We start from the raw sequence: 13070 nt of genomic DNA, 5'->3' as shown, positions 1-13070 counted from the left end.
GTTAGCCCCAACACAGATGCAAAGCCAATTTCAAATTGGAGCAATAGAAAAAATATCGGCAATGTTAAAGCTGATGAAAAAATTTGCGATTTTTTCTTATTGCTAACACAACTCCTACGTTGGAAGCCGTTTTTCTTACAAAAGTTATAAAAAAAGTAGAAAAGGGAGCTACGATCGGGCAAAAACGAATAAATTGAAATGTTTCTTTTCCGTTTTCTTTTTCTCGTTACATCTGCTTGTTGTTGAAGTACACTGAAAACTGTTAGTTGTTGGTTGTGCGATAATGTAATACCTGTCAATGAAAAGATATAAAAAGTTTTTGTATGAGTATATGAAAAAAAATATTCAATTGAAAAATACCGTATTGTAGATAATTCTAAAACAATTGAAAAATCTGTTATCTCAACGAAATTTAAAACTCTCTGAACAGTTTTTGTTTAAAATACTTTTTTTAAATATAAATTTGATTGAAAATTTCGAAAATTCCAAAAACTATCCAAAATGACATTCAAAGAAACTTTCCATAATTTTTGATTAATTTTAGCATAAAATAATATTTTTTTTTTAATTTTTTGTTTCTCTTAGCATTATCTATATTACGGTATTTAAAATAAGAAGAAAAAGAATGTTTCAATCGACATAAAGCATTGAAAAAATCGATCCTTCAATATAAAACAACAACTTTAGACACGTTAAATCGTCTATTTTCAAATCATCAAATATGCAATCTTCACCTTGAATGCACTCACATCAATTCCGTCATCATCCAATCAACACATCGCGTTCGTCAAACACGCGTGTACGATACAAAATGATGGAAAATAGATTGTTTGTGTCATGAAAATATTATCAAATTGCTTTTTCTACACTTTTGCCATGGGCGCACTTTATTGAAAAAGCATTGATTTTTCTCAAGGATGCCAATTTTGATATTTACAACGAGCCGAAAAGAGAGAACAGTGTCACTCTGTTGTTAATTTCGTCAAAAAGGATATAAAAAGTGCCAAAGGGTTTGATAATAAAATCAGTAGAGTGTGTCAATGTCAAAAAACATTATTTTATAAGTTTTTATTTTTCAAGCTTGAGAACGATTCAAAAAACATCCAAAGACATTTTCTTTAACTAATGATCAATTTCTAGCTTGAAAACCATCAAATGGGCTCTCAAAATGAAAATTACGTATTTTTTAATTTTCAATTTTCAAGCTTGAGACCCATCAAAAAGTCATCCAAAAACATTTTTTATAACTTTTGATCAATTTCAAGCTTAAACCATCAAATGGGCTCTCAAAATGAAAATTACGTATTTTTTACGTATTTTTTAATTTTCAATTTTCAAGCTTGAGACCCATTAAAAAGTCATCCAAAAACATTTTTCATAACTTATGATCAATTTCAAGCTTATAAACTATCAAATGGGCTCTCAAAATGAAAATTACGTATTTTTACGTATTATTTTAAATTTTTTCTCCTTTTGCGGAAAGATTTAGGATGTTCAAAAAACGAAGAAAAAGAGTGACAAAGGGTTATGCAAAACAGACGGCGACGCACCATCTGGTCAAACAAGTGTCAGTGTCAATTAAAAACTTTTTTTCAACCCCGTAACGACAAGAAACCTCACATTACTGAAAATATCTTTGTAATTTATTGTTGTACAGTGCTCTCTGTGAACCTCATAATGTTCTCATTCACATGATGTACGAATATACAGAAAAAACACGATAATGCCTGTTGTTCAATGAAATGACTATAATTTAATGTTACATTACACGTTAAATATCCCGACTTTTTATAATGAATACAAATGTTCTATATGAAGGAGGACAAGAATGTAGGAAAAGAAAAAAAAAATCGAAAGTCAGCACAAATTTGCGATTGTAATAAAATCGTTCGTTCCCTTGATTCCTTCTATTCATGGCTGATATTCTCATAAAAATGATTATATGTAGTTAAAACAAATACGAGAGAGCGGAGATGGTTGCCAAGTATTTTTTCCCGTCATTCTTGATTACTATTCTCATTATTATTATAAAAATACAATGTTCATTTTTCAATGCACAAGTCAAGTTGGGTGACATTAGAGAATCGTTTTGTTTCAAGTGATTTTTGTTTCATTGTTTTTTCTCCGCAATCAGGTTAAGTATTCAGAACCCCCTTGAATCGGAACTTTTAATGATAAAAATCGCAGAAGAGATTTCTACAAAACAGCTGTGCAGTTATTTTCACATTGCTATTGCACTAAATTCGTGTAAAATATACAATCCCTCGCAACAAAATACACAATAATTTTCATTTTATGCATAAAGTTTGACTAATGATACACTATTTGCTTATGTAAGTGTGCAAACTAAGGACGGCATTAAATCTCTCGTGACTTTTCATTTGCAAAATGAGCGCGTACATTCACTTGGTCATCCTATATTCATCCGTTTCAACTGAAATTAGGTTAGAGTAAAATTTACAAATGCACCAATTCGGTTTGGCATATTTGTACTGTATTTAAATGCAAAGTCACACATGATGGAACACGCAAAAAAGGATTAAATTTTAAAAATTCTCGGCAAAAAAAAATATATACAGTATTTTGTAAACTCTTACGTCACAGTAAATGTGAAAATGAATGGATGGGATAATGGATATTGTAATCAAATTCACCGTTTTCACATCGTGAAGCATTAATTAAAAGTATTTTTAAAATAAATATGAGTAAATGGTGCTATCAGATGGTTTTTAAATGCATTATTTTTTTCATATACCTTAAGCAAATGCTGAAATTGCACTAAAATACGATGATATGCGGAAAATATATTCAAAACATGTAAAAATGACAGCGTTTATGTTCATTTTTCATGCATTTACATTGTAATAATGAGCAAGATGTGTCTAAAGCGAATATATGTTTTACGATCTTTACGTGAGATGAAGCGTAATGAGCATGATTTAGTATCAATAGAGAGCCTTTGTTTGCCTTTGATTAAGTCCGTGAAAACATAAAGGAAGCCTGACACATTTTATGATGACGAGACATTATAATGATGAATTTACATAAAGCAAAGTTTGGGGTGTAAATGGAAAGACAAATAAAAAACAAAATTTTTCGTCGTGAAAATGTAATTCAAACCTCGTATAAAGCACATTTAAAAGTTTTTAATCTACTAAAAAAAAAAATTCAAACTTTTTCAAATACTGTCGCCTTAAAAATATGTTAATCTCGATAAAAATGACACACAAAGACCCCTCTTTCATGATAAAAAAAAAAACGCATGACGCATGCTACTGCCTTTAATTACACTGTATACAGCTCATTGTTCGTTTCATTTCATTAATTTTGAAGTTTTCACCTAATAGAATTATGAAAAGTGTCGTTCATTTTCCCTTACATTAGATGGTTTTTGTATTTTTTTTTTCATTCGCCGCCTCTTTTTTCTTTATGATGTTTATTCAACATATAAAATGTAATTAAGTCTGCTTTAAACGTCTAACGAGACTTTTGTTTGAGCTTTAAAGGTATGATATGAGGGTCCTAATTCGCTTTTGTTATTCACGGAGACAGATATTTTCCCTTGAAAAAAAAAACTGAAACTGAAAACGACAAAAGAATTGCATGTTCATGTTCAGTGTAGCCAAAAGCTATTAAAATTTTTGTATATCTATGCAGCACACTATCTACTTTGTTTTGTTTTGCTGCCCAAAAAATATAACTTAAATATACATGATTACAGTAATCATAATAATAAAACAAAATGTGTGTGTATTTTCAATGTGTGCAACTTATATTTCAGGAAATTCTACTGAAAAAATATTCTTTTCACACGATTAAATGTGTATGTGCGGTGTCTGTTTCCGAAAATTATGGGTTATTGTATTGCCCATACAGATCCAACACAAAAGAGAGAACGGATTCAAAAATTTATTCAAATATCATGCAGAATTATCGCATGTAGCACATACATATAAGGAGAGCATATTGTGGTTATTTTCGTGCTCGATAGAAACAGTGCGATAATTTTCTGCCTGTTTTTTCCATTCATATATGCTTTCAAATGATTTAAGAATATATGTATGGTTTTTTTTAAAGCTAAGCTTTTCATATGACAACAAAGATCAGATAGGATCAACTTTCAATCTTTTTTTCAGAAAAATTTTGATACGCTTTTCGTGGTTAAATACTTTTCATGTCATTTAATCTCTATGATAAAAATGCTTTTCTGTTACATTTTTACACATACAGTTATACAAGTCGTCTCCATTTGTTAATGTTACAGTTTTTATGGTCGGTTAAATAGCAAACTACCGTGAAATTATAAAGATAAATACAAATCCTTCTGAGATAAATTATTGCATTGAATCCATGAAAAAAAATCCAATCTATAGTTTCTTTCGTGTCAAATCATTTAAAATCACTTGAAAGTCTATTTTTTTTATTGTTTGTGACTTGCTTGAAATTTTCATTTCTTTTTTTTCTTAGAAAGATAACCAAAGTAGAAGAAATATAAATAAAATTTATTCGAGCGTTAAAATGAAAACATCTTTTACTTTTGTTTTATATTTAAATATTTTCATTCGAAAAAACGTGCAAAATTGAATCAATGGAATTGGTTAAAAGAAAAAAGTTCAAACAAACGATAAAGATAAAGAATAAGTTATTTCAATTAAATTGCTCAATTTTTAATCTTATCTCGTGACATATTCATTAGATAGCTTTACGCACCCCTCAAATGACATAAAATTATCCCTGTACTAACATTTTATTTATTATTATTTTTATTGCGAAACAAGTTGACAAAAAGTTTATCTAACATTAAGCACTTTAATTAAATGAATATTGTCTATTTGCACGAACACGCACTTTAATTTTTTTTTTTTCACAGAATAATGAATTCTTGTGTTCTTGATTGATGTATGTGTTAGATACATATTTAATAATAAAAAATACATCAAAGAGTACGAATTTTATTCATGATCGACCCAATAAAGGTTAATCCTTTTTTCAATTTGTTCGGCGCTCTCTAAACTTTTCTCGGTTTATTTTCTCACCAACTTGGTTTTGTTGTTCGTTTAACGGTAAAACATTAAAAAATAGGGCAAAAATAATATTTTTTACGATGAAAGCCGCAGCGGAATAGGAAAGAGATGAGTTTAAGTGAATATACGATACACACGGGGCACATAAAAAAATCTACAAAGTACGTACTTGATTTTTTTTTTGTAATTTCATTTTATTATTACATTTTATCTACCTTTCCGCTTTTCAATAAATGAAAAAAATTAATGAAAATGAAAAATGCGAGATAATGTCAAAAATAAGTACTTGAAGTTGATTACTTTTTTGACAAAGGCATAAAAGGTTGACAATTTTATCAAAAGGGGTTTTAACGCACTTAGCGAAGGTGTTTGTCAAAGAGAACATAGTTTTACAAATTATTCCCAAAACGTTTCCTATTAATGAATACCAGATTGATTTATGTTTTGTACAAACTTTCTGAAAGGATCTGTGCAAAATATTTAAAATGTCATGTTATAAATCAAACGACATCGGTGCTGTTTGTAAAAGGTTTTTTTCGACATTCATCGTAATTCATTCGAACTGGCATGCAAAATATATCCCCTAAGACGATTTAACCTTGGTCTGTGTGTTCAATCACCTGCGCAGCATTAACCATTACCATAAAATCTGTCAGCGATGCGTTCCGAGAAGGAATGTTAAAGCGAATTCCGACAAGCACAGACGAGAAAAGAAAGTATGGCGCAAAAATGAAATACAATAATAAGCTCGTCTATATCGAACATAAGAAAAAGGTTGATACGTGATATTTTTGTTTCATCCCGTTTGATTTTTATTGGTCTGTTCTCTAAATCAGTATTCAATGCCATCCGTTGAACAGGTCCTTTATCAAAAAATAATAAGATGATACCAATTTTGCTTAAAGTTATGTCTGAACAGCAATGCTTTAAAAAATTCAACGAATTCAATGATTTTTTCACTTCCAACGTTTCGGAAAAAAATGTATTTAATTTAAACGTCAAAAAAGAAAAAAATGTTTCGCTGAAAATATCTTTTCCTCTTGAGTGATTTTATTGTATGAGTTTATTATCAAAGACGTCTTTTTCTGAGAAGCCAATTCTTTTTGATTAAAAAAATTGACCTGAGGGCGACATTCTCATTATCAAAACAAGTAGAGTCCAAAGAGAGTTTGTGCTTTGTTTTTTGATCAAGTCTCTCATGTCAACATCCGAAAGTAACTTAAAGAGAATTAAATGTATGAGTTTCAATTTAAATCGAATTTTTCTCTTGCACCTGTGATCCAATTACTCATCGAAAAAGCATATGTATGTACAAACGAACGACAACGGAGACTATTAATATATAATGTTGATCTAAATAGCCATCTATACAAATGCAAATCCGATCGGACAATTTATGTGTCATAAGCACATGATTCGAATATACGAATCTGCTGCAAATATTATCTGCATAATACTTATGACAATATGACACAAAAAAAAAAGTTTATAAATACGATCAGGGGGATAAATGAAAGGTAAATAATTTTATTTGCTTTTCGCTTTTTTTTCGGGTACACAAATAGAACGATCAAAAAAGTTGTACAAACTGTCGATTTCATTGAGAAAATCTTGAGATTAAAATTTTGAAATGCATTATTCAGGAATTGATCGAACTCGTTCATAATTCGTACAATTATTGATCTTTGTAAAGATGTTGGTTTTGGAGTGTACCTTCAGCAATTATAATTCACGTTAGTCATGATGACGATGTTTTGTATAGTTGTGTGAGAAAATTAAGGAGATTTTAATTGGAAAGGTAATGGATCCATTTTCGCGGTACGTGTTCATATTTTTTACATGTATATTTCATGTTCGTACAAACTTCAATTATTTTGCAATTTGTTACAGGTTCATTTGATGTTAATGTTTGATTCTCGAGCAAAATTACAAATTTGCTTCGCTTACAAGAAAGATTACAGCAAAATGTCCTAAATTACTTCTTACTTGACGTTTAATACAAAACTACATTTGTGCAAGAGCTTATTGTATCTCCAAAATGAATATGGAAAAAAATCCATTGAAAGAGATTAAATGGCAATCGATTTTCAAGTGAAAAAGTTTAATAACAGACATCAATAACTTTTGTGCTGATATGCGAAGCACTCGTTGTTGAAGTATCCAATATTTAGTTTATGATTTCCATTTATGGCGTAAACAGTTCTTTTTTGCGCTTCGACGAGGTAAACATATTTTCATGCTTGAACGGAAAAAACAGGCCTCACACAATCATTTTCGTAAGATTAATGATTTGTAGTTTACTTGTCTGCGTTTTTCATATAAATGAACAGCAAGAAAACGTTCGAACCGACAAACGCAATAAATATTATGATAAATATTCCTATGTGTACATTGTAGTTTATAAATTTTCAAATTAATTCTGCAAAAAAGAGAGAAATAAGAAAATTATTGGAAAAAAGTTTGATTAATTATATTTTCATTAATTAAAGAAAATTAGGATGAAAAAATTTAAATGTTTAGATTTTAGTGAAATTTTTATATGTTATCATAATTTTTTTTATTAGAGGCTTGTTTTCTTTATAAATATTCTTGACCGTATTTAACGTCAAATATAAGAGGATACTTGAACCAATTAAGTAATTTATATGATAAAGAGCAATAAGGCATATCTTCTCATAAATAACATTATTTCAGTCCTGTTTTATCGCCCGAGCCAATCGTTAATAATTGAGTAAATATTTTTCATGAATGATTGATTTCCATTAAACTCGGTTCACTTAGTTCACCTTTGCTACTCAACCAATGAAATAAAAAGGTTCAGCTCGAAAACGAGACAAGGAAAGTCAATTACCTCACTATATCTCTAAGTTAAATTTCACAACAAAAGAAATTTTATGTTAATGCCAATAATCTGTTACAACTTGTTTTTTTCGTGTGAAGCGACTCACAAACAAGCTACTACCAATATTATTACAGTCAAATTTTGTTTCTTCTGTTTTCTTAGTTCCTTCTTTTGTCAATACGAAGTTAATTAAACATCCTCTTCAGTTTTTTTTTATTTTTTTTATGTGTGCTATAAGATGCGTCCTTTTGTAATTTCATTTTATTATTTTTCCATCGTTTTCAATTAAACAATGGACTCATTTATGAAAAAAAGGAAGTCTTTTTGAGTGTCTCCCAAAGTAATGAACAAATCCGATTTCTTTTAATTTAATTTTATCAAGAATTCCATTTCGTTTTGTACGAAAAATGAGACGCATGAAAAATTATACTTAGAAACTCAACACTTTTAAATAAGCGAATCATGAAGGTTGTTCAAAAATAAGCACTTTTTACTATTTTCTCTTTGCTAACAGTTTTTTGCAGTATTTATTTCGAGTCTTTTGACATTTTGAGAGCTCTTATTTAATTACTCTGATGTTATTACGCTGTTATACAGCGAAAAATAAACGTCAGTTCATGTTTTACTAACTGATGATATCAGTTCACATAGAGAAAAATCACGAAAATCCTTTTGCAAATACAGTTTCGAATCAAAAAAAAAAAAACTCAAACACCTTTTATGCGATAAGAGATATCTGGGTTCAGTCATGCACTTATTAGACAAGTTTCTGTTGATTGCACACATGTGTGCGAAATGCTTGCTTACACAAAAGGATCATGATAATGACAAATCTCATTCTTCACTTTCGAACAAAAAGGATATAATTTCCTCGAATTTTGTACGAGACAGCCTTTCAGTAACCGAAAATCAATACTGTCTTTGTTCATATATCGAAAATGTCTGTCTATGAGGTTGAAATTCTTTGGATTTTTTCGAAAGGAGTATCATCTCATTTCTCCAACATCCGTCATGTATATAAGAGACATGGGTAAATATATGCAAAAACGGAATTTTTTATTAAAATTCGTACAATCGAATCATTGTATATCATCTAAAATGATTTTTTTTCCAACATACTCAGTTTATTTCAGACGTTCTATATTGAAATTGACAAAAAAAATACTTTTTGGAATATTTGATATTAATATACTTATTGATTTTATGGAAAGACAGACATTGTCGTCACTTTTAATCTGAATTTTCCAACACCCTCAAAATATACTATAAGAAAAAACGACAACGAAGACTGCCATCAAGATAACAACAAAAAACACGAATAGTCAACGACCTATATTTATGAACGCGCACGACATCATAAATATACTTACTTGAAAATAGTACAGATCAGGACATACTTTAGAGATATTGTTGTTGGAAAGTGAGTAAATTGCGATAAAATTCACGTCAACACGAATAAATTACGATAATGATACGAAAGTAAACGTGAAAATGCTCTGCTCTCTAATAAAGTCATCAGGATCTACAATCATCTCGTCGTCTAGGTCAAATGTGTCATTAAGTTCAACAAACACGCTTCAGTAACCAAAAATAATGATATATGCTTGCTAATGTATAAATGATAAGAATGATGTAACACTTTAACTAAAATATGTGTCATGTAGAAAAAAAAGTATAAAATGAGTTTCTTTTATATATTTTCTCTCGTAAGACTTTTCAACATAAATAAGTATAAGAATGACAACACGCACATTACTATTGTATGTTAGACACTTTTTACAAATTCAAGTGAGATGTTTTTCGCAAAATGTGTCTCATGTCGCCTTTATCAACGTGCATCGGATGATGTTTAATAACTTGTTGGGTATGTATACAACAATGTTTTATGGTATCTCTTTAAAAAAAAAAAGAAATAGGAGACGAGAAAAATTTTCCTTGAATCGACTGTGATGAGTTGACAAGATAGTGACAATGAAGTTATTTGTGTCTTTTTTTTTTAGATATTCGTTTGGAATACAAAAAAGGACATAGACCGATGAGGATGAGGAAAAAAAAGGAAGAGAAGCAAATCCAGTTTAAATGAAATTCTTGATAATAATAAATATTATTAAAAGTTTCTGTGTTCTAAAGGAAAAAAAAAACCAAGAGAGTGCGCAAGAGATACAAAATATTATATAAAATTAAAAAGTTTTTCTATTATTCTCGTGTCTCTTCGGGTGTCGTCCATTCTGAAGAAGGAACATTGATATGACAGGAAAATTAGACATTAAAGTATTAAGAAAAGTGCAGTGCTAACGACAAGAAAAGTTAAAAACACAAGGAAGGAAATTCTTCTTATATAATAAAAATTATTATTTTAAAACGAGAATAATTAGCCAATGTACATATTGCACATTTTAATGCTATTTAGAACAAACAAATCAAACTTTGAAATTGTATGGCAATCAAACAACGGATTGATGCAAATTAATCCAATTAAACAATTCCGCAATAATACAAAATCGAACATCAATTTCGATATCACTTGTTTGTTTTACGGGCTTTTCTTGTGCAAGGCAGTAAACTTTAATTTATTTTCTGATATCGATATCCGATAATTACCTGTCTCTCATGTCATTTCTGTGAATCACAATCGTAAAATGTATTCCGTATGTTTGTTTTGGCGTCGTCTTTGTGCAAAAGGAAAGACAGATAATAGAGAACAATTAGATGCCTTGTCACGATCACACGATAGCAATCGAATTAAAAGGACTTTTTCCATCAAAAGTACAAATTAAACAAAAAAGAATAAAATGCAAATCAAGTTTACCTTCATGTCGGGTCATGTCGCTCACTTACCAAAAAAATAACAAAAAAAAGCGTTTGGTCGACAAGTTCTAGTCAATGTGTCGTCAACGTCAATGAAACCTGTTGTACACAAATATTTCATAGGCATTACTTGTCACGGTCGATTGGTGTAGGTTTGCATGTTTTTAGTTCGTATTTGTTTGTTTCTGTTTTTTTTCAATGGTTGTTATTATTATTTGGAAAAAAAAACTCAAGTGTTCAAACGTTTTTCCTTTTATCAATTTACAAAAGCGGTTTCCGTTACAAGCGACAGACACTTTTTTTTCGACAAAATCAAATTTGAAAAACTATTCAATCCGTCGATAAACACGCAGATTAGCGCAGCTCTATTATTATAGTTTGTGTGAAAATTTTCGTACATGAAAAACAGCAAAAAAGTTTTTCTTTCGTTATTTTTTCCACAAAACTTTTGACTCTTTTATTGCATCATAAAGCACGAACAGGAAATGGATGATCAATGTTGTACAAGTTGTAATGTGCTGTTTTTTTATTTCTACTTTCCTTGTTATTTCACAACGCTATTTTATTACAGTGTCAATTTGTTAGCAGATGATGCACATAGACACGAAACTACGCGAGCGGAGAAATTTTTGACACACCATCGCAGTAATTTTTCAATAATTTATTTCTTCTTGACAGGCTTACGAATGTAATTCTCTTCACATTTTTTTTTCTTTTCAGCGATATTTTACAAAAGAGATTTGAATAAGATATCTATTTGGCGTCACGTATTTGCGATTCTTCAAAAAGTAGGCCGATACATGCTGTAAAAATTATCCTAACATCGCCAAAAATATTTCTTCAGGACAAGGTAATGAGGAGTTTACTCTACTCAAGAGGCAATTGCTGTATGGAATGTTGGGTAAGACTGAATCAGAGTTGTTCAATTCCAAACATATAATTCACGTTATTTATTGTTACGAACTTAACTCTCCCTCGTATATATTTTACACACCCAACATCCATTGTCCGCGCAACCCAGATTAGAATCTCACAAAAATAATCTCATTTTTCATGTGATATTATGGCACGATGGCCTCATTTTTGGTGTACTTGGGCTGTATTTGCAAAAATGCATTTTTGTACGATGTAGAAGCCATTACAAACACACACAAACAAAGAGATAGAAAAACCAGGCAAAGCAAAAATAGTTTATTGGCACATGACCAAATTGTGCTGTATTTATTTTTCTACCGAACGTGTGCCGAGCTATGATAGTGAATTGGATGAGTTTCCCTTTTTTACTCGTTGTTTGTTTGTATTGCACTTGCAACATGGAATCCCCTCCTTTTTATGAACTAACATTTCTGAAGACTGTACGTTATGCATAGATTAAAATAAGTCGAAAATTCATTGTAATATAATGATGACAAAGAGGAGGAAGCAATCATCAGACCATTTCATACAAACGAAAGACACAACCTTATACTAAATGAAAATTAAAGATAAATCAATTTTTTCATATTTTATAATTTTTCACACAATAATAGCTGTAGCTAAAGAAGAAAAAAAAATTTTTGTGTCTTTAAAAAAATAAACGAGCAACATTCTTTATTTTTTTTTTTTCTGTCTGTGATACAAAAAAAAAAGTTTGTACATTTTTTCTAAAGTGCATTGTTTAGTGCAGCAAAAAAAAAATTAAAATAGTTGTGCCAAACTGTCGCTTTGTCAGACGTATAGCTTACAAACGACATTAGTTTGATCTGTTCCGTAAAGCAACATTTTCAGCCCATCTGTCTCTTCAACTTCTGCAATTAAAAGTGCTTAACACAAACTTTGTTTATTCTATTATAATTTGTTTCAATCAAGAGTCCTTCTACCATGATGACATCAAAGCTACAATTTCCCCTTTATTGCAATTTCAATCACAAAATTTAACTGTGTAAACTCACATCAACAAGCAATAAAATATCAGTTGAAATTAAAATGACAAAAAAGAAGCGTGAATGTATTTTGCGAAACAAATGAATGAATTTCAGTTTACGTATACTAATTATAATACTTTTGCCTCACATATACACGTTTCATGAAACAAATTATTATTATTATTATTAGAAAATATTAGACTAACATTTGTGTTATTGTTGTGTTCGCATTTTTTCCTTGGCATTGTGTGTTGGTTGATGATTGCATGCATTTCAAAGGATTTATTTTTAATTTAAATTAAAATAGAGAAAAAGAACAACAAAGCATGGAAAACATGAAAGGGTAAGCCAACAAATAAACGGATAAAAGCCTTTGACCTTTTTTCGTATGTACAATATTTTGTACTCAAATATGCAAAATTTCTCGGGTCAATGAACTTTCTCGCCACATGCCTTTTAAGATTGTGACAATTGCTCTTTAAATGGTTCTCA

This window comes from Culicoides brevitarsis, chromosome 2 (assembly GCF_036172545.1).
Source record: "Culicoides brevitarsis isolate CSIRO-B50_1 chromosome 2, AGI_CSIRO_Cbre_v1, whole genome shotgun sequence".
In the NCBI taxonomy this organism is placed as follows: Eukaryota; Metazoa; Arthropoda; class Insecta; order Diptera; family Ceratopogonidae; genus Culicoides; species Culicoides brevitarsis.
This window is presented reverse-complemented; position numbering follows the sequence as displayed.